Source organism: Bubalus kerabau, chromosome 1 (assembly GCF_029407905.1).
Source record: "Bubalus kerabau isolate K-KA32 ecotype Philippines breed swamp buffalo chromosome 1, PCC_UOA_SB_1v2, whole genome shotgun sequence".
Classification (NCBI taxonomy): domain Eukaryota; kingdom Metazoa; phylum Chordata; class Mammalia; order Artiodactyla; family Bovidae; genus Bubalus; species Bubalus kerabau.
The window spans coordinates 13,276,096-13,297,643 of record NC_073624.1 but is presented as its reverse complement, the minus strand read 5'-3'; the positions used below and the strand labels follow the sequence as shown (position 1 = coordinate 13,297,643).

Here is a 21,548-nt window from a genome sequence, read left to right as displayed (position 1 = left end):
GCAACAAAAATATCCCACCCATCTAAAAAGGGTCTTCCTCCCCGAGACCCCTGGAATCAGGGAAACTCTCAAGCCCAGAAAGGGCTTGGGGATCACAGACTCCTCACTTTACACTGAAGAACAGGAAGGTCCAGAGAAGTGACGTGGCTGACCCAGGACCAGGGAGGGGTCCTCTGGGGCTGCTCTTTCCCCTGACCCACTCGCCTGCTACGATCCTCACTGCTCCTCCAGGGCTGCGGATGGTGCTGAGTCTGTGCCGGTCTACACAGTCTCTGCACACCCAGCCCAGCTCCTCCGGGGCAAAGGCAGGTGCCTGGCACCCCTGAGCTCCTGACCTGCCACAGGGTGGGTGCTTGGTACATGCCCCCTTCACGTGCACTGAACAAAAGGGTCCCTGAGCCTGACTCTGGGGGAGGGAGAGAGAGACGAGGCTCCCCAAGACCCAAGGCCAGAGCTGCCCCGAGCCTGCCGAGGCCCAAGAGATCCAGAAACAGAAAGAGCAGAGATCTGGAGAGAGAGAGGTACCGACCCAGCCGCTGGGAGTTTACCAGGCAACCCCCTCAAGAAGCAGGGATGGGCCAGCATGGGGAGGGACACTCCTCTGGCCTCTAAATGCTGCTCCTTATCAGATTGGCCTCGAGTCAGCCCTGGGCTGCCTCCCGCTCCTCCCCGAATGAAAAAGAGGAAACAGCCTGAGCTCTACCTCCTCCCCACTCCCCATTCCAGCACTCTGTGGGCTCCGGGCAGGGCGGCACCTCGTTAAGGGGTTAAGAATGAGCAAATTCCTGCGCTATTCCTGGAGCCTCAATTTCTACCATCCTTCCATTCTGGTCAATTCTGAGAGAGACCAGCGGCCGGGAATGCCAGAGAGATCCGAGCCCGGCCCACCAAACCCAAAATAACCTCACACGTGCCTCTCCCAAGTCCTCCGGGATTTGGCCATTTTGGGTGCATGTTTTCCTACAACGCTGCAGGGTCACCGCACACAGGTGCTGGGAACTCTGAGACGCTCCCAGGGGAGCTGAGGAAGGTGGGAGCAGGTGAGGAGGGTGGTAAGAGAGACAGAGTCCAGGGTCGGGGTCTGGCCAGGCTGGCTCCAGCCCTCTCCACTCTGCTAGCGAGGAGCTCCTGGGGGAGTCAGCCTCGGGCTCCTCCTCAGGAAACTTCTGTGCAGTGTACTCCTCTTTCCCACAATTTCCTGTCCGCCTCCTCGGGAAAGGTCACCATCAGTCTCCCTCCCAGATGTGGACACATTAATAAGAAGCTCCTGGGTTGAGTCCTTCGCCCTCCCCAGAGACAGCTCCCAGCCTTGAGACTGTGAAGATGTGTTAACTGCTCAGTCGTGTCTGATCCTTTGAGACCCCACGGACTGTAGCTCTCCAGGCTCCTCTGTCCACAGGATTCTCCAGGCAAGAATACTGGAGTGGGTTGCCATCTCCTTCTCCAGGGGATCTTCCCAACCCAGGGATCGAACCCGGGGTCTCCTGCATTGCAGGCAGACTCTTTACTGTCTGAGCCACCAGGGAAGCCCACCATGAAGATGGATGGTTTTAAATCAAGCGAGTGCTCCAAGTGTCTGGGGAAATGGACTGGATGAAGGACATGTTTCTTTTCATATCTCGAAGTAAGTATTCATTCACTCAAAAGAGATTTGAGTGTGTACCGAGTGCTGAGTGACGAGAAAACAGGCAGAGCATCAGTGGAGGGGAAAATCCAGGCCTCTGCCTTTCAGCAGAAATAAAGAGACAGGGGTTGAGGTGAGTTGACAGAAATGCCCCAGCCGGGCAGAGACTGGAGGCTGCACAAGTCTTCAGTTTGAGTCCTCTGGCCACACGAATGCTGCTCAGAGTCCAGAAGTGGGGAAGGGGACGCAGGGTCTCAGAAACACCAGCGTGGGTGGAGACTGCACCACGGGGTTTAAGATGTGGCATCCCCGAATGGTTTAGCTCCTAACACAAGTCAGAAATGTCAAAGATACTTGACTTAACCACTGTCCTAAGACAGATACTCTCTCTTAGGTGTTTGTTTAAAGCTGCACCATCCCTCCAGTGAATACCTGTGAGGATTTTTTGGCAATGAAAATTTATTTTGAGGCAAGGAAAATTTAATTTTTGGAAAATTGAAAATGTAGCCATTTTTGGTGGGGGTCCAAAGGAGAAAAGCCCCACAGTCTAAGGAATTGCGGTCTACCCCTACCTGTGCCCCACAGTCAGGGTGGGGCTCACCGCGCCCCCAGCCCAGCGCCTTCCCTCACCCTGCCCCACAAAGAGAGGGTCAGGTCCCCCCACCTCGATCAAAGGCACAGCACCATCAACCGAGCGTCATTTGGATGAGCAGGGATGAAAGCACATGATGAAACAGACGTAGCATCAGTTTTATTCCAAACTAGGTCCAACTACCACGCCTGAGGCTTCAGCCGGTCAGGCGGGCTTCTCCTCCGAGCCCTACAGAAAGAGCTCTGGCCCCCTCTACAAGCGATCCCATCCCTTCTCACTCGGCCTTCAGAGCCCAGACCTGGTGCCATAGATGCTGCGGGGCCAAGCCTCAGGGGGAAATGGGAGAACTTGATGAAACAGAGAAGGCCTCTGGTAGCCCAGAACAGGTCAGAGACTCACCTAACCTCACATGGCCTGACATCCTCGGATCACACAGAGCACCAGGGCCAAGAGATGACTGGGACCCTCACAGACTCAAAGTTGGCCAGGGCTCACCTGCCGATGACTCCTGACGCTGCTGACATGTAAATCCATCCTCCCAGCCACAGAGAACCAGAACTCTGGGTGGAGGCATGGGCAGAGAAGTTAGGGATCAGAGACGGGCCTCCTGGGTCTCCCCGGAGGGAGAGTTTACCTACCGTCTACCTGGAAGTGGCAGACTCTCAGCTGGCGCAGGCCGAGAACCTCCATTTAGTTTTTCCAGCTCCTCGGCCAAAAGGAGCGGCTAAGGTTCCTTGTCTCGCTTGTGAGGCCAGATTTCTCCAAGGTCTGCAGTGTCAGCTCTGCACGTTCTTAACTCTAAGCACCGGGACACATTAAACCCGAGCGCTGATCAGATATCATGAAGCCGGCAACAGGAGCAGGACGCCGGCGGCCCGGCACCCGGGAAAGCATCAGGGCAGCTGCAGTGGCCTGCTCCGTCCTGCCCCCAGTCCCCACCGAGCCCTGTCCTGTCTCTGAGCTGGGTCCCTTTCCCCCCGGGACAGCCTAGGAGGGGGAGAGAAGGGCCACAAGGCCAAGCTGTGCAGCCTGGACAGCTTCACAAACAGCGAACCTTTCAGCCACAACACGGTTCTTTTCCGAGAGATGCTGGGAGGGAGCAGGGAGAAAATAAAACACCAAGGGGTTTTCAAACGTGAAAGCCCTCTCAGCCTTTGTTCTCGGTTGATGAATGCACAAAGCACCAGGCAGACGACAGAAGAAAAGAACACGGTGTGCAGGAAAGTGCACTTCATCAAGGCCAGGCGGGGCCCCAGGGAGAGGGAAGCGGGATGAATGAGAGCCCTGGGAGGACTTCTCCTCCAGCGGCTCCACGGCAGCACCCTCAAACCTGGGAGTGGCATTCCTCAACGACCTCAGCTGGCTCTCCCCCGCCCACCCCGATTCCTCCTGCCTCCCAGCCATTTCAGACATTTCACACGAAGGAAGAGATACCACACGTGGCAGGTGATAAGACAGCTATACAAACAGAAACATCAGGGGAAGTCAGAATGTGAGATCCACTGTGAGTTGTCTGGGAAGCAAAGTAGGATCGAGTGGGAGGGTCTCCTCGCTCCACCTCTGAATGTGGGAGGGAACGGGGAGAGAAAGTCTGGAGCACCGGGGGGTGTCCCATTTGCTGGGCGAATGAATGAATGAGTAGCCGGCAGAGGCCTGATTCTGGAGTGACCGGCTGGCTTTCATTAGGACCCCTGCTTCACTCACTGACACACATTCTCCGGAGATGCCATGAGAATCAGCAGCTGGTACCAAGTAGCCAAGGGGCCAGCAGCTTCCGGAGGACAGGCAGGCTCCCGCCCTACTTCTCAGCCAGAGAGCTGTCCGTTACAAAGCCCTCACTCTAGCTCACTCTCACCTCCTGACAGATAAGCACGCCCCCCTCCCCGCCGACACACACACACACAGAATGTACCACCACTAAGCCAGCAGGAGGGTCACGCCTCCTGCCTTGCCAGTCTCCCTGGGTGACCCACGTGGGCGGAGGGGGATGAGAAGGGGCAGAGCCTGGACTGTCCTCCAGACGTCTGTGAGGTTGAGCTCCCAGCATCCCAGTCTTTCCTCCTGGGCCCGTGCAGGGACTGCACATCCCCGCCCTCCCACTGCTCAACACACCTGCTCTTGACGTGACTCTGCCAGCCCTCCCATCAAGAGGGGTGTCTCTGCCCCAGCCCTAAGGTTCCAGAGGGTCTAGTGACTTGCTCTGACCAAGCGGAGGGTGGATATTACATCGTGAGACCTCAGAACTTCCATCTCAAGAGCTCGTCAAGATTCCGTTTTCACTTAAAAGGCCAGGTCCCTTGAGAATGAGAAATCATGTGGGGGAAGAGAGGCCAAGCCGCGAGCCAGTACCAGCCTGACATGTGCCAAAGGGGCTCCTGGACCACCCAGGCCACCCTCCAGAGCTCCCAGCTGACTGCCACCGGACCACCCAGGCCCTGCAGAGCCCCCGGCTGACCGCATCCGCATCCACAAGCTCAGGTGCCAAGCCCAGCTGAGCCGTGCCTGGTGCTTGAGGATCAGTTCAGAAAGACAGCTAAAGAAGTTTCCATTTAGTATATCGTGCTTGTCACTCAGTCATGTCTGACCTTTTGGGGCCCCATGGACTGTAGCCCGCCAGACTCCTCTGTCCATGGACTACTCCAGGCAAGAATACTAGCATGGGTTGCCATTCCCTTCTCCAGCGGATCTCCCCGATCCAGGGATCGAACCTGGTATCCCACATTGCAGGCAGATTCTTCACCATCTGAGCCATCAGGGAAGCCCTTCCAGTTAGTATAATGCGATGCTATTTATGGAAATTAAGATAGTAGGTAGACAGCTGGATGCTAGTCTATCATTAAAATACCTGGAAAGAACATAAGCCAAAGTATTAATAGTGATTGCCTCAGAAGGGTAGGATTATAGAGATTTTCCCTTTCTACAACATCTGTATCATTTGAAGGTTATAAGGAGTTTGTATTATTTTTGTGCAACAACAATAACAAAAAGGTACTTTTAAAAAATTCACCTTGAATTCTGCAACAAGCCTATTTTCCTAAAAATCCATTTTCGTTCTCCACACTCCGCTGTTCGGGGGCCAACACCAGCTGTCCACTGCTAGTCTGCCAAGATCAGCCTTCTCTGGGGGGCACTCCAGGTGCCCCTGAGTGAATGCTCGCCCCCCCCCATGGCCAGCTTGTTCCTCCCGCTTCCAGCCCAATCACTGGGCCATGCCCGTCTTGACCCAACCTCCCAGCTTGCCATCCTGGTCTCTTAAGGCCAAGCCACATCTTCCCTGGGCTTCTCTGGGGGTCCTCAGAGAACAGCCCACCCAACCCTGCCCTCAATAAGACAGTGTCCTGTATTATTCTCCCTACACTGCAGGGACTGACTGCCCCTGGTAGGAGACATCCATGGACCCAGGCCAGCTGGCCACCACCATTCCCAGCTTCTAGGTCTACAGCAGGGGCAGGCAGAGCCCAGACCAGAATCCACCCCGCTTCCCTCTCCGCTACCCCAGCCTGGATGGTGGGTGGTGACCCCGCGCTGGTGCCCCAGCCCAGCAGCAAGCCAGCAGGAGTCCCTCTGTAACAGCTGCTAGTGTGGAGTGACTCACACCCCGGGGGTGCTCCGAGAGCTCCCCCAACCCTCGGGTCCCACGTGCTACATCCAGAGCCCAACTCTGGCTTCAAACCTGATCGCCTTCCTGGGGGACCCAAGGGCTCTTCCTGATTCAGGACTCTGCAGTCAGCATGTCCAGTGTTTAAACAAAGTTGTTTAGAATCTCCCAGGATGAGACAAGTGGAAATGGCAAGCTTCGAGTTCCACCTCACTTTCCCCGAAACAAAACATATCATTCTACATGTTCACAGCTCCTACTCCGACCCGCCTGGCACCCCGCTCCTCTGAGCCCTTCCAACCGTGGCAGAGGGGGGTGGGGGAACTTGCCAGAGCAGGACCCACGCCCCCGGGGCTTGTTGGAGAGCACTGACCCAAAACCTCAGCCTCCACACTGGGGCCGGGAGCCAGGGACAGTGTTTGCTTCACACTCTAAAGGGAGGGGGGCATTCGCATCACAGGTATATGCTGACCTGGTGAAAGGGCTCAGGTGGGCCTCTCAGCTAAGAGAACAATGCAGGAGAATGCCCTTCTAGACAAACCCACGCGTGCAAACATGCTGAGACAAGCACACACATACTTGCACACACACACATACTCACACACACTCACACACACACAGGTATACTCACAGACACACATATACACACACAGATATACTCATATACATACACATACTCACACATGCACACATGCATACTCACAGACACACACACATACACACACACACACTTGCACACACACATACTCACACACACACATATACACACATGCATACTCACAGACACATACACAGACACACACATACTTGTGCACACACATATTCACACACACTTACACACACACATACTCACATACACACACACATACTCACACACATGTATACACACTCACACACGCATACTCACATATACACATATACTCACAGACACACACATATACACACATGCATACTCACAGACACACACACGTACACACACAGGCATACACACACACACACTTGCACACACACATACTCACACACACACACACATATACTCACAGACACACACATATACACACATGCATACTCACAGACACACACACTTGTGCACACACATATTCACACACACTTACACACACATACTCACATACACACACATACTCACACACACGTATACACACTCACACACGCATACTCACATATACACACATGCATACTCACAGACACACACACATACACACACACACTTGTGCACAAACATTTTCATACATAGACACACACACATATACACACTCACATACACATACATATACACACGTATACACACTCACACACACACATATACACGCACATACACACACGTATACACACTCACACACGCATACTCACAGACACACACACATATACACACAGACATAAACACACACTCATGCGCACATACTCGTGCACACACACACATATACTCACACATAAACATATACTCACACATACACATACACAAACACATACTCAGACAAGCACAAACACATACTCACACATACACACACACACACTCACTGACACACACGCACAGCCACACCCAGTTCTACCCTTGCTCTGAGCACCCCCTGAGATCACACCCCTCCCCTGTCCACTGCTCTCAGAGGCCCGTTCCCACCCCAGGCCCTCTCCCCAGCTCTGAACCCAACCCCCTCTCCTCCCGGGGTTGCAGGGAGCACAAGCTATGCTGGGACGGACGCACAAGCACAGGGCCACTGCCCACCAGGGCTCCAGAAGGCTGGCCCGGGTGGAGTGGGACGTTGTTCAGGTTTAAAACAATTTACTCACTCTAATTTATTTTCTTTCTCACCTGTTGTTTTCCAGTCACTAAGTCATGTCTGACTCTTTGCGACCCCATGGTCTGCAGCACACCAGCCTTCCCTGTCCTTCACTGTCTTCTGGAGTCTGCTCAAATTCATATCCATTGAGTCAGTGCATTTTCTGAATCTGCACAAAGATGCTATGACGGTTAGCAGTGGCCCTGCGCTGCCAAGGCCAAGGCCAGAAGCACATCAAGATCCTACATGGGGGGCTGAGGGACCCTCAGTCTTCCTGCAGTGACAGCCAGGCCTCCCCAACAAGTGGGGGGTTCCAGGGACAGGCTAAGGTGCCTGACTCTTCAGACCCCCTGGGCGGCTCTCCACCCCTATCCTTTCCTGCTTGCAGCACAGGTCAGATATTTTTACAAATGCTGCCACTGGGTGTAGAGATGATTACAAGACTCTCAGAAAGCAAGCAAGTATTCAAAGTGCAATAAATGTCCATGTCCTGGAAGGGGAGTGGGGAGGGGGTGGGAAACTCAAACACACAGATAGTATTAAGCCAGACACTCAAAACTCATCTCTAGGACTTGCCTAGTGACTAAGCAGTAAAGAATCCTCCTGCCAACGCAGGAGACACTGGTTCAATCCCTGGTCTGGGAAGATCCCACGTGCCTCGGAGCAACTAAGTTGACGCGTGAGTGCTAAATTGCTTCGGTCGTGTCTGACTCTGCGACCCCATGAACTGGGGCCCACCAGGCTCCTCTGTCCAGGCACTCTCCAGGCAAGAATACTAGAGTGGGCTGGTATGCCCTCCTCCAGGGGACCTTCCCGACCCAGGGATGGAACCTGAGTCTCCCACGTCTCCTGCATTGGCAGGCAGGTTCTTTACCACTGGGAAGCCCAACTAAGTCCATGCACCACAACGACTGCGCCTGTGCTCTAGAAACCCGGGATCTGCAACTGCTGAAGCCCACGTGCCTAGAGCCCATGCTCTGCAACAAGAAAAACCACCGCAATGAAAAGCCTGTGCGTCGCAACTAGAGAGTAGCCCCCTCTTTCCGCAATTAGAGAAAAGCCCTCACACAGCAACGAAGACCCAGCACAGCCAATAAGTAAAAATTATTTTTTGAAAAAAAACAAAAAACCCTCATCTACACGTGGCTGCTGATTGGGGAGCGAAGCGCACGTGGTGATAGGTGAGCCCGCAGACTCGCAGCTCCTGGCTGCCTCTTCGAGAGCCCCGCCAGCGCCGCTGAGTTTGGGCTGCGGATCTGGTTTGAGAGGAGGGCAGGGGGAAGCCGGCCTTCACCTGGCAGATGTTCTCATTCCACCAGACTGGGGTTCTAAGAAGATGTTAGTCGCTCAGTCATGTCCTACTCTTTTCAACCCCATAGACTGTAGCCCACCAGGCTCCTCTGTCCATGGGATTCTCCAGGAAAGAATGCTTTAGCAGGTTGCCATTTCCTCCTCCAGGGGATCTTCCCGACCCAGGGATCAAACGCACGTCTCTTTTGTCGCAGGCAGATTCTTTACATATGAGCCACCTGGGAAGCCAGGGGCTCTAATTGACGCTCAGACTATTCATGTGTTGGGCTGGAGCCCAGAGATGGGGCCTCTCACTCCTGAACTCATCAGGTTGGGGCAGGAAGCAGGTGAAAATGAGAGTGGCCGCAGAGGCGTCAGCGCAGGACAGAAGTCAGGCCGCTAGCTAACCAGCTGGGCAGCCGTCTCTGTGGACATCCTCGGCCCCCAGACCGGTCGGCTTCCATCTGGACTCAGAGCTCTGGTTCACTCATTAACCTCGTCCTTCCGTCCTCCATCCACCTCAAGGCCAGAGACAGAAGGCATCTGAGCGATGGAGGGGAGGAGACGGGCCTGCCCCAGGTCACCTAACCAGGCAGAAGTAAACGACCATCCACCCAGAGCTGGTCACCACTCCAGAGGCTTTCAACCGCAGGAGAAGACCTAGCTAAATCAAAGCCTGAGAAAGCCTCAGGAGGGGATAAACTTCCTGTCCTTTTACTCAAACCACCCCCACTCTGCCTTCAGCACAGACCCACAGAAGGACAGCCATCTGGCTAGACGGCAAGTGATGCTCAGCTGTCCGGCTTCTCCCTTGAGGCTCCTCCCAGCATGCTGGGCCTGGCAGGGCCCCTCTGGGCAGGCCCCGTGGGATCTCTGTGATGGGGCAGGACAAGGCAGGACCGGCGATGACCCTCACCCACTTGTCCACAAGTCCCTCCATCCCCGCCACCGGATTTTCAGCAGACTGGCTTCCATCGGCCTGGCCTCGTGCCGGCTGCCGACCAGTCGTCCTGTAGGTGGTGCCCCAAATCCCAGGGCGGCAGACTGGAAGCACACCCCCTGTCCCCTGCCAGGCCCCAAGGGAGACTTAGAATGAGAGCCTACATCCTGGCTGCAGCAGACTGCAGGCTCAAGGAGGGACGAGAGCAGATTCCCTGGCCTGATAGGAGGGGCCGAAGGTCAGCTGGGAAGGCAGGGGTGGCAGGCGTGTTGAGCCGCTGACCCCACCCCCAGCACTAAAGATGTGGTCTTAGGCAAGTCTCTGGCCTGCGCTCCACTTCAATGGCTGCCATTGCGAAACGGGAAATGCTAGCTACCCCACAGGACCCTCGTGAAAACTAAATGAGAGTAAAATTAAGATTCAATACTGCAGTCATATTAAGTTAGGTGTGTCTGTGTGTGTGTTAGTCACTCAGCCGTGTCGGACTCTTTGCGACCCCATGGACTGTAGCCAGGCTCCTCTGTCCATGGGATTTTCCAGGCAAGAATACTGGAGTGGGTTGCCATTTCCTTCTCCAGGGGATCTTTCTGACCCTGGTATCGAACCCAGATCTTCTACATCAGATGCAGATTCTCTACCGTCTAAGGCACCAAGGAAACCTAAATTAGTTGCGGACATACTGACACTGTGGCAGATGACGATGATGACAAATATGAATACTGGCACCTGAGTATCATGTGAAAAGCACAACAGGCCAGTAAGAGGCTCGAGGCTGCTCCTGGGGCTCCAAATAGCTGTGCTGGGATTCACAAAGAAGGGACTCTTGACAAAATTTCCCAGCCACCACCCTTATCACCACACCACCCCCTCCACCTCGCAGCCAGGTTCTGAAAGGTAAGACATTCACAAACCACCCAGCAGGAGGAAGCCACAGGATAAAACACACATCAGGTAAAACATTAAAAGACCCAGGTCTGTAGGCAGCAGCACTGGAACCTGAATCAGCACCATCCACAGCGGAAGCCTGGGTAGGCTGCTGCCCGCCTCCAGCTCCGCAGGGGCCTCAACACACGGGTGCTGAGAAGAAAGAAGCTACCAGCAATAACCCCCCGGAGCCTGCAGGAGCAGAGATGAGGACCCCCAGCGAGCATCCTGGCAGAGGGTGCCCACCCAGAGGGCTAGAGGCTTTCCTGCAGGGCCCAGTATAGAGGAACAGACACAGGTGGGACTGGCCAGATTCCCAGAGATTCCTTTCTGGCCGGCTGGCAGGAGGTCCTCCACCCTGGCTCCCAAGCCCACTGCCGGGAGGAGACAGGAAGCAGGAAGTTACAGGCCTCTCCTGTATCCCCCCGGGCTTCCTCCCTACCATCAGGGTGGTCAAGAAAGAAATTAAGAATACTGCCGGCCACCATTCAGAAACAGCGAGGAGGAGGGACTATGTCCCCTTGGCCCCGAAAGCCCAATTAAAGGGGCTTATCAATTCAAAGTCAAGAGCTGGGGGGCAGAGAGACAGCTAGAAAATGTCAACATCCCAGGCCATCCTCAGTCCCCAACCCACAGTGAAAGGGCAAGAGAGACTCTGGCTTTAAACAGTTTATAACACTCAGACGTTCAGAGGCCCCACCACACGGTGAACCCAGACCGGCACTGACCTGTTTTTTCCTTGAATTTTCTGCGAACACCTTGACGGCTGACAGATCAGAGACGATCCCAGGATATTTCTGCAGGAAAACACACAAAACACTAGGTCATTATCTGCTGTGAAGGCACTCCAGGGCGAAATCTGTCCAGCAACGGCCATTTTTTGGTCTGCAGTCTCCCCCATCAAGAACCCATTCATTAGCACTTCCCTGGTGGTCCAGTGGCTAAGACTCTGCGTTCCCAATGCAGGGGACGCAGGTTCAATCCCTGGTCAGGGAACTAGATCCCACAAGCCACAACTAAGACCCTCCCAGGCGCAGCCAAATAAAATATTTAAAGAAAAAAAAAACAAAACCTCATTCATTCAACAGCTGGAGAAGGCCAGAAGGGCAAATGGGTTTTGGCTGCTGTGTCAGTCCACTCAGCTGGTGTGTGCTAAGCCGCTTCAGTCATGTCCGGCTCTCTGCGACCCCTTGGATTGTAGCCTGCCAGGCTCCTCTGTCCATGGAATTTTCCAGGCAGGAATACTGGAGTGGATTACCATGCCCTCCTCCAGGGGATCTTCCCGACCCAGGGATCAAACCTGCGTCTCTTCCGTCTACCTGAACTGGCAGGCAGATTTTTTACCACTAGCGCCACCTGGAAAGCACTCAGTGGGGGGTGGGTGCTAAAGACTCAGGGGGAAAGACATCCAAGATGGCTTAGTGATGTCTGCTAGGGGCCCTTCTAACAGTAAGAGTATCTGTGCCAGGCATTTGCCATCCCTGGGGTAGACCCTTGGCATCCAAGGATTTAATGTTTGGAATTCTGACCACTCACGGTGAGACAAAGTTTCGAATATCTGAAAGTGTGTAACTTGACTGAGACAGGAGAGAGACCCTCTGAGGCCACTTTGTTGCATCCATCTCTGCCACATCCAAAGCTACTTTTTTCATGTAATTTTATGTATTTATTCATTTATTTCTGGCTGTGCTGGGTCTTTGTTGCTGTGCGGGCTCTTCTCTAGTTGCAGGGAGCAGGGGCTACTCTCACTGCGGTGAATGGGCTTCTCATTGCTGTGGCTTCTCTTGTGGAGCACGGGCTCTAGGGCACACGGGTTTCAGTCGTTGTGGTTCTCAGGCACTAAAGTCCTAGAATACAAAGTCGTGGTGCACGGGCTTACTTGCTCCGAGGCATGTGGGATCTTTCCAGACCAGGGATTGAACCCACGTCTCTGGCACGGGCAGGTAACTTCTACACCACTGAGCCACCAGTGAAAGCCCCAAAGTTACTTTCGAGGAGCGATAAAAACTTGGTGGAAAAAGGCCATCAGGTGAGAGATTAAACCGCTGCAGAAGTTGAAAGTGTGGTTAATTTGGGATGCGAAGATATATACAGGAAACATTTGGCCCTTCACGGAAACATGACTCCGGAGAAAGCCAGGCTCATGCACAAATGGTGCTGCAGATGCAAACTTGGGATTCTAGAAGGTATACACGGTTCCCCCAACACAATCTATTCATTGGCCCAACTGAGCTGTTCAAAGCCCCAGCACTTTCTCAGCACTGTTCCTCAGGCTCACCCTTTCTTCTTTCTGTCGAAACGAAAGCGGTCCTTCAGTGCTCATGTCAAACACCGCCTGGTACAAGATTCCTCTAGAATCAGGGTGATCAACTCCACCCCATTTCAATCCATATTCTACTCTCATAGGCTGCTCACCTCATATTTTGAACTGTCATTTTTCAGAAGATCTTTCTTAACCCTTTAATGCATGAAGACAAGGACCTTTACCATTTTCATTTTTGTATCAGTTCAGTCCATTCGCTCAGTCATATCAGACTCTTTGCAACCCCATGAACTGCAGCACACCAGGCTTCCCTGTCCACCACCAATTCACAGAGCTTGCTCAAACTCACGTCCATCAAGTCAGTGATGCCATCCAACCATTTCATCCTCTGTCATCCCCCTCTCCTGCCTTCAGTCTTTCCCAGCATCAGGATCTTTTCTAATGAGCCAGTTCTTCGCATCAGGTGGCCAAAGTATTGGAGCTTCAGCTTCAGCATCAGTCCTTTCAATGAATATTCAGGACTGATTTCCTTTAGGATTGACTAGTTGGATCTCTTCGCCGTCTAGGGGACTCTCAAGAATCTTTTCCAACACCACAGTTTGAAAGCATCAATTCTTTGGCGCTCAGCCTTCTTTATGGTTCAACTGATGCTAAAGCTGAAGCTCAATATTTTGGCCACGTGATATGAAGAGCCAAATCATTGGAAAAGACCTTGATGTTGGAAAAGACTGAGGGAAAAAGGAGAGGATGGTGACAGAGGATTAGATGATTAGATAGCATCTAATCATGTTCAACTCTCACATCCATGCATGACTACTGGAAAAACCATAGCTTTGACTATCGGGACCTTTGTTGGCAAAGTAATGTCTCTGCTTTTTAATATGCTGTCTAGGTTTGTCCTAGCTGTTCTTCCAAGGAGTGTGCATCTTTTAATTTCATGGCTGCAGTCACCATTACAAGTGATTTTGGAGCCCAAGAAAATAAAGTCTGTCACTGTTTCTGTTGTTTCCCTATCTATTTGCCATGAAGTGATGGGACCAGATGCCATGATCTTCATTTTTTGAATGTTGAGTGTTAAGCCAGCTTTTTCACTCTCTTCTTTCACTTTCATCAAAAGACTCTTTAGTTCCTCTTCGCTTTCTGCCATAAGGGTGGTGTCATCTGCATATCTGAGGTTACTGATATTTCTCCCAGCAATCTTGATTATAGCTTGTGCTTCATCCAGCTCGGCATTTAATGTGATGTATTCTGCATATAAATTATATGTAAGCAGGGTGACAATATACAGCCTTAACATACTCCTTTCTCAATTTGGAAACAGTCTGTTGTTCCATGCCCAGTTCTAACTGTTGCTTCCTGACCTTCATACAGATTTCTCAGAAGGCAGGTAAAGGTGGTCTGGTATTCCCATCTAAGAATTTTCCACAGTTTGTTGTGAGTCACACAGTCAAAGGCTTTAGCATAGTCAATGAAGAAGTAGATGTTTTTCTGGAATTCCCTTGCTTTTTTTATGACCCAAGGGATGTTGGCAATTTGATCTCTGGTTCCTCTGCCTTTTCTAAATCCAGCTTAAACATCTGGAAGTTCTCGGTTCACGTACTATTGAAGCCTAGCTTGGAGAATTTTGAGCATTACTTTGCTAGCATGTGACATGAGTGCAACTGTGTGGTAGTTTGAGCATTCTTTGGCATTGCCTTTCTAAGGGATTGGAATGAAAACTGACCTTTTCCAGTCCTGTGGCCACTGCTGAGTTTTCCAAATTTGCTGGCATATTGGGTGCAGCACTCTCACAGCATCATCTTTTAGGATTTGAAATAGCTCAGCTGGAATTCCATCACCTCCACTAGCTTTATTCATAGTGATGCTTCCTAAGGCCCACTTGACTTCACACTCCAGGATGTCTGGCTCTAGGTGAGTGATCACAACATCACAGTTATCTGGGTCATTAAGATCTTTTTTGTATAGTTCTTCTGTGTATTCTCACCATCTCGTCTTAATCTCTTCTGCTTCTGTTAGGTCCATACCATTTCTGCCCTTTTTTTTTCTGTCCTTATATACAGTGCCCATCTTTGCATGAAATATTCCCTTGGTATCTCTAATTTTTTGAAGAGATCTCTAGTCTTTCCCATTCTATTGTTTTGTATCATCAGATGTAGATCAGCACAAACTCTTTTTTAACATTAAGAAAGCTTTATTTATTATTTATTTTGGCTGCACAGGGTCTCTGTTGCAGTGCAGGTTCTCCAGTTGCGGTGCGTGGACTTAGTTGCTGTATACGAACTCTTACTTGCAGTATGTGGGATCTTGGTTCCATGACCAGGGATCAAACCCAGGCCCCTGCATTGGGAGTGCAGAGTCTTATCCACTGGACCACCAAGGAAGTCCCAGCACAGACTCTTGTACTAAGACACACATTAAAGAATCACCCCCAAGCAGTGTGGCAAAGCCAGGAGAGATGAAGGCATAAAATGCCAAAAGGTTCTTTGGGGATGGCTCTGTGAAGGAGCTCAGACATGAGTAGGATCCTAAAGAGTGGAAGGAAGGAAAGGGGAGGCACAGTTCAGGAAGGTGGAACAGTCTGACTAAGAGACAAAGAAGGAATGAGCCAGGCATGCTGGGAGATGAGTCTGGCTGTCACCAGGGATCCCTGGGGGAAGACAGTGGAAGATGAAGCTGGACAGGCAGGGCAGGTTGGGTAGCAAGGATGTGTGTGTGCGTGCTCTGTCGTTTCAGCCATGTCCAAGTCTTTGCAACTGTATGGACTGTAACCCACCAATCTCCTCTGTCCATGGGATTTTCCAGGCAAAGATACTGGAGCCATGCCCTCCTCCAGGATCTTCCCGACCCAGGGATCGAACCCATGTCTCCTGTGTCTCTTGCATTAGCGAGCGGGTTCTTTACCCACGGAGCCATCTGGGAAGCCCAGGAAGGATATGCAGTGCCAGCTAAGGCACCTGGATTAGATCCACACCCTCTTAGTCCGTGGGGTGCCCACCACAGCAGGCCTGGGCCTTGACTGTACGAAGAAGTCCTCTCCTCCTCTGTGAGTCTAGCTCCTCAGCTAGGTTATAAATAACAGGCACCACTTAACTGCACACCTGCTGTGTCCGAGGCCCTAAGCTGCATGCTTCACACACACGCTCTCACTGCTCCTTCCAACAGCCCTGAGAGTTGGTATTGTTGTCCTCCTTTTGTAAGCAGCAAGGGAAAGCTCAAAGAGGTGAAGGCACTTGCCCAGGCCTCACCTGCTCACTCATTTACTGAACAGATGGGCTGGTGCTGGGGCTTCCCAGGTGGCTCAACGGTAAAGAATCTGCCTGCCAATGCAGGAGACTCAGGAGACACAGGTTCAATACCTGGGTGGGGAAGATCCCGTGGAGGAGGACATTACAACCCACTCCAGCATTCTTGCCTGGAAAATCCCATGGACAGAGGAGCCTGGCAGGCTATGGTCCATGGGGTCACAAAGAGTCGAACACAACTGAGCGACTGGCCGGTGCTGAAGTTATATTCACAGGGACGAGGACTGGCACTCCAGCTAGCTACCTACTTGCCTTATTCATTCCTCAAGGGCAACATTTATTAAGGACATAGTAGGAGCCTAATAAACCACACTGAGTAGAGTGGAGGTAGTCGGGGGGTTAAGGGGATGGGCTACAGTTTAATGGGTATACAGTTTCAGTTTTGCAGCAAAAAAATTCTGGGTATCTGTTGCAGGACCATGTGAATATACTTCCTGCAACTGAACTGTACATTTTAAAATGGTTATGATGGTCGTTTTTATGCATTTCTTTTACCACAATTAAAAATAGAAAATAAACAAAGAACACATTAACTCACTGACTGGCTGCTGATAGCATCTTACACTGTTAGATATCCAAGGATGGAAGAGACCCTAAACACATTTTAACCCATAATCATCCAAAACAGAGGACTGGGGACTTCCTTGGAGATCCACTGGTTAGAACTTTGAGCATCCAATGCAAGGGGCACAGGTTCGATTCCTGGTCAGGGAACTGCCAGAAGCCCTGGGGCATGACCAAATTCCAAACACAAAGAGAGGCCTGGAGAGGGGCGGTAATTTGCCCAGGGTTGCACAGTTAGGCAATGTTGGGACGAAGGTCGGAGCCGAGGTCTTCTAGTTTCAACAGTGAAGAGTGACAGAGGCAGCTGACAGAGCAGAAAACACAGCCTAAGGGGTCAGAAGCCACGGGTTCAAGTTCTGCTTCTCCCACTTATGAGTTCGGTGACCTCAGGGAAGTCATTTATTCTCTCTGAGCCTCATTTTCCTAAACTATAAGGGGGCAATTTAAAACGACATATGCTTGGGGACTTCTCTGGTGCTCCAATAGCTAGGACTCCATACTCCAGGAGGCCTAGGTTCGATCCCTGCTCAGGGAACTAGATTCCCATGATGCAGCTAAAGAGCCTGCATGCCACAACGAAGATGGAATACTCTGAGTGCTGCAGCGAAGATCCAAAGCAATCAAAGAAATAAAAAATTTTATTTCAAAAAATTTTTAAATTATGTAAAAAAATAAAAATGTGTTCATCAATTTAAAGATTAAAATATGACTTGCTGCTGTTGTCTAGTCACTAAGTCATGTCCTACACTTTGCAACCCCATGGACCCCTCTGTCCATGGGATTTTCCAGGCAGGAATACTGGAGTGGGTTGCCATTTCCTTCGCCAGGAGATGCTCCCAACCCAGAGATCGAACCCACGTCTCCTGCATTGCAGGCAGATTCTTTACCGCTGAGCCACCAGGGAAGCCCATAAAATATGATTTAATCAGATCAAAAAAAATCCCCTCTCCATTCTGGTTCATTCTCAGCTGTTCCTGGCCTTGCACACAGCAGGTCTTCAACAAGCGATTGTAGAACTGAATCACCATTCAAGTTTATCCACCCCAACCCTCCTCTCTCGCTCACCCCTTCAACCCACAGCTCAGTTGCATGGGCCCTGCCAGGATCCGGCAGAGGGTAGGAAGCCAGTGTGAACGGTCTGCCTCCCTGGCTGCATTCCTTAGCTAAATATAAATGATTTGTCCAGGCCATTGTTTGAAATTGTCCATAATATGTCTCCTCCCCTTCCCATTACTTACAATGACAAATTGACTGCACATCTTTATAGCAGAACATACATACAAAACATTCTCTGTGGTTATTTTTAGTAAAGAGAGGGAAGCTGGCTGATATGCAGGGATCAGAGCCTGAGTCCTCAGTATTCTCCACTAGTCCAGGAAAGCTTCCTGGAGGAGGAAATACCTGAGTCACCCCAAGGAAGGGGACAGCTGCCTGTCAGAAGGGCACCATCACATAAAGAGTTTGGTTCTCTGCAGTCTTATCCATGTTTGGGGTATGGGGAGGAAAGGTCTACCCAGCCCAGGGGACCCCATACTAACCCAATGCTTCAAACCTCCCCAGACACTAGCAGCATTGGGGAAAGAGAGAAGGGACAGTATCTTTTCCAAAGACAGGAGATCCAAGACTCCAGCTCTGAAACACACGGCTACAAACACTGCTCTTGGAAAGGAGCCAGATTCTTGTTTGGACTTTTTAATTTCTTTATAACCACAGAAAGTTTTTTAAAGTCCCAAACTTGGATGCACAGATGGGCTACATCCCAGACCTCGGGGCCTGCCAAAGCCCTGTCACTGAGTGCCGACCTACCAACGGTGGCCCAAGGGGTGGTCGGGGAGTTCCGGGGCTGCAGGCGGTACCCAGCCCTGACCGAGCTCCCGGCCCTCCCTGGGGGCGCTGAAGGGACCTCCCCGCGCCGGCCCGCTGGGTCCCACAGTCAGAACCCCTTGACAGCTCCGGAGCTCCGCCTTCCTGCTGCATCCTACAGACCCCCATCCCTCCGCCTAGGGTTCCGCCGGCCACTCCCGCACCCCGTTCCCGGAAGGTCCTCTTCCAAGCCTTTCCCCGTGAAGACCCCTCCTCGCCCCGTTACCGGGCCTCGCACACGTCGTTCCCTTCAGGCGGCTTGCCGCCCCCTCACAGGGAGCAGATCCCACCCCGCCCTCAGCTGGCCCACTGCCGCCCCCGACACCCCTTCCAGGGGCGCCCTGGGCCGCTCGCCCCTCCGCGGACCGGGTCGGGGGCTTGCCGACCCGCCCCCCGCCAACCCGGACCTGTAACCCTGCTCGTTCCTGAGCCCCCGGCCCGCGGCCCGCCGCCCTGCCTGCCACGGGCCGCACTCACCGAGCTCCCAGGAATGTGGGGTCCTGCTCGATCGGGATCGCGCGCCGCAGCCACTGCCGCCGCCAGCGGAAACAGGGGGCGGGGCCTGCCCTGGACTGCGAGGCCTCGGGGCGGGGCCTGCCGAGGGGGTGGGGCGGGGCCTGCCCTGGTATGGCGAGGGTGCGGGGCGGGGCGCGGGCGCGGGGCGGGGCCTTCCCTGGAACGGCGAGGGCGCGGGGCGAGGCGAAGCCGGGAGTGGGGCTGGGCCTGCCCGGGAATGGCGAAGTCGCAGGGAGGGGCAGGGCCGGCCTAGGGGCGGGGCTGGAAAGGGGGCGGGGCGAGGCGGGGCCGGCCGGAGAACTACAAGGCCGAGGGGGCCCGATCCCCGCGCGAGGGGTGGGGGAAGGGACGGAAGCGGGGACCTGGAGCGGACACTGCGGGTGGGGCGGCGGCTGGGGAAGGGGTGCGCGAGGCTGAGGGCAGGGTCTGGGGCCGGGGACCTCCAGCAACCCCGGCCAGATCCCCAGCGTTGGAGCTGGAGGGACCCAGCCGGACAGTGCCGGGCTCGGACTCCCCGGGCCAGGCATCCCGGGCCTGGCCCAGGCTTGGCTGCCCTCCGGGAGACTTCCTCCCTCCCCGCCGCCTGAATTCTTGGATCGGCCGCTCCTCCGGGGCAGTGGTACGACCCCTGCCCCTGCCCCATGCTTGGGCCAGGGTGTAGGGGGAGATGAGGGCCTGAAGGTTCACGCCCCTATGCCCGGTCTGGTCCCAACTGGGGTCGCAGCCTTGCGTCTGGGGCCGGGCCCTGTGACCCCGCCGCCACACCTAGGCAGGAGACCACATGCTGGAGGAGCTGCTTTCTCCCCAAGAGTCATGGCCTCTAAGTGTTGGTAAAGGGCACCATGCGCCCTGAGGACCTGACCAGCAGCTGGACAAACTCAGGTTACACATCTCCGCCCCAGGGCTTCCTATAGGCCTTCCTTCCTGGGCCTGGACTCTCTTTCTGAGTGACCCCTAAACAGCCCCATTGCTGTCATAGAAATGCATTCTGTGCTTTTCACATGCACCATCCCCTGCTAAGTATGATTTGAGACAAAGTTTTTTTAACTAACTCATCATCCTTGGCCCTTCCTAGTTGGACTGGCAGATAGGAAATCATACACACAATCTTATTTTTGTCTGTTAGATTGAACCCAATAACCCATTGCCTCTGACTCCCCTCTTCCTTCAAACCCTTGTTCAATGCCCCCATAAAATCTTCCCGGGCTGACCCCCCCGCCCCACCCCACAATCTCTCCAGTCACTAGGACAGCCTTTAGCACATGTAACCACTCCTCCCAGCTTCCAGAAGAGGAAGGTGAGACCAGAAGGAAAGGGACTTGCTGTGATGTCTGCTAGGTGAGTAATCTTACCGTAAAGACACTGGGAGCAGCCTCGGGTGGTAAGACAGGGCTTTGGAGCCAGACAGCCCTGGGATTGAACCCCAGCCCTGCCTTTCATGGGCTGTGACTGCCCTAGGCCTCAGTTTCCTCACCTGTGAAATAGGGTTTAATAATAACAATCCAGTAATACCAATCCCCAACCAGCAGTGCTAAAGAAGCTGAAGTTGAACGGTTCTATGAAGACCTACAAGACCTTCTAGAACTAACACCCCAAAAAGATGTCCTTTTCATTATAGGGGACTGGAATGCAAAAGTAGGAAGTCAAGAAACACCTGGAGTAACAGGCAAATTTGGCCTTGGAGTACGGAATAAAGCAGGGCAAAGGAGAATAGAGTTTTGCCAAGAGAACACACTGGTCATAGCAAACACCCTCTTCCAACAACACAAGAGAAGACTCTACACATGGACATCACCATATGGTCAACACCGAAATCAGATTGATTATATTCTTTGCAGCCAAAGATGGAGAAGCTCTATACAGTCAGCAAAAACAAGACCGGGAGCTAACTGTGGCTCCAATCATGAACTCCTTACTGCAAAATTCTGACTTAAATTGAAGAAAGTAGGGAAAACCACTAGACCATTCAGATATGACCTAAATCAAATCCCTAAAATTATAGAGTGGAAGTGAGAAATAGATTTAAGGGACTAGTTCTGATAGACAGAGTGCCTCATGAACTATGGACGGGGGTTTCTGACACTGTACAGGAGACAGGGAGCAAGACCATCCCCAAGAAAAAGAAATGCAAAAAAGCAAAATGGCTGTCTGAGGAGGCCTTACAAATAGCTATGAAAAGAAGAGAAGCAAAAAAGCAACGGAAAAAAGGAAACATATACCCATTTGAATGCAGAGTTCCAAAGAATAGCAAGGAGAGATAAGAAAGCCTTCCT

At 52.6% G+C, this 21,548-nt stretch overlaps 1 protein-coding gene across 1 annotated transcript in view; it reads right to left on the bottom strand.

Annotated features, from left to right (window-relative positions):
* The window catches only part of TSPAN9 (tetraspanin 9), a 188,633-nt gene extending 169,306 nt beyond the window's left edge, over positions 1 to 19,327 (bottom strand). Inside the window, exons 1-2 of the mRNA XM_055568705.1 lie at positions 19,237 to 19,327; positions 11,496 to 11,564 (exon numbers count right to left, since the gene is read on the bottom strand). The gene's annotated coding sequence lies outside the window, so the exon portion shown is untranslated. The remainder of the gene's footprint in view (positions 1 to 11,495; positions 11,565 to 19,236) is intronic.
* Between the last annotated feature and the right edge of the window lie 2,221 nt (positions 19,328 to 21,548).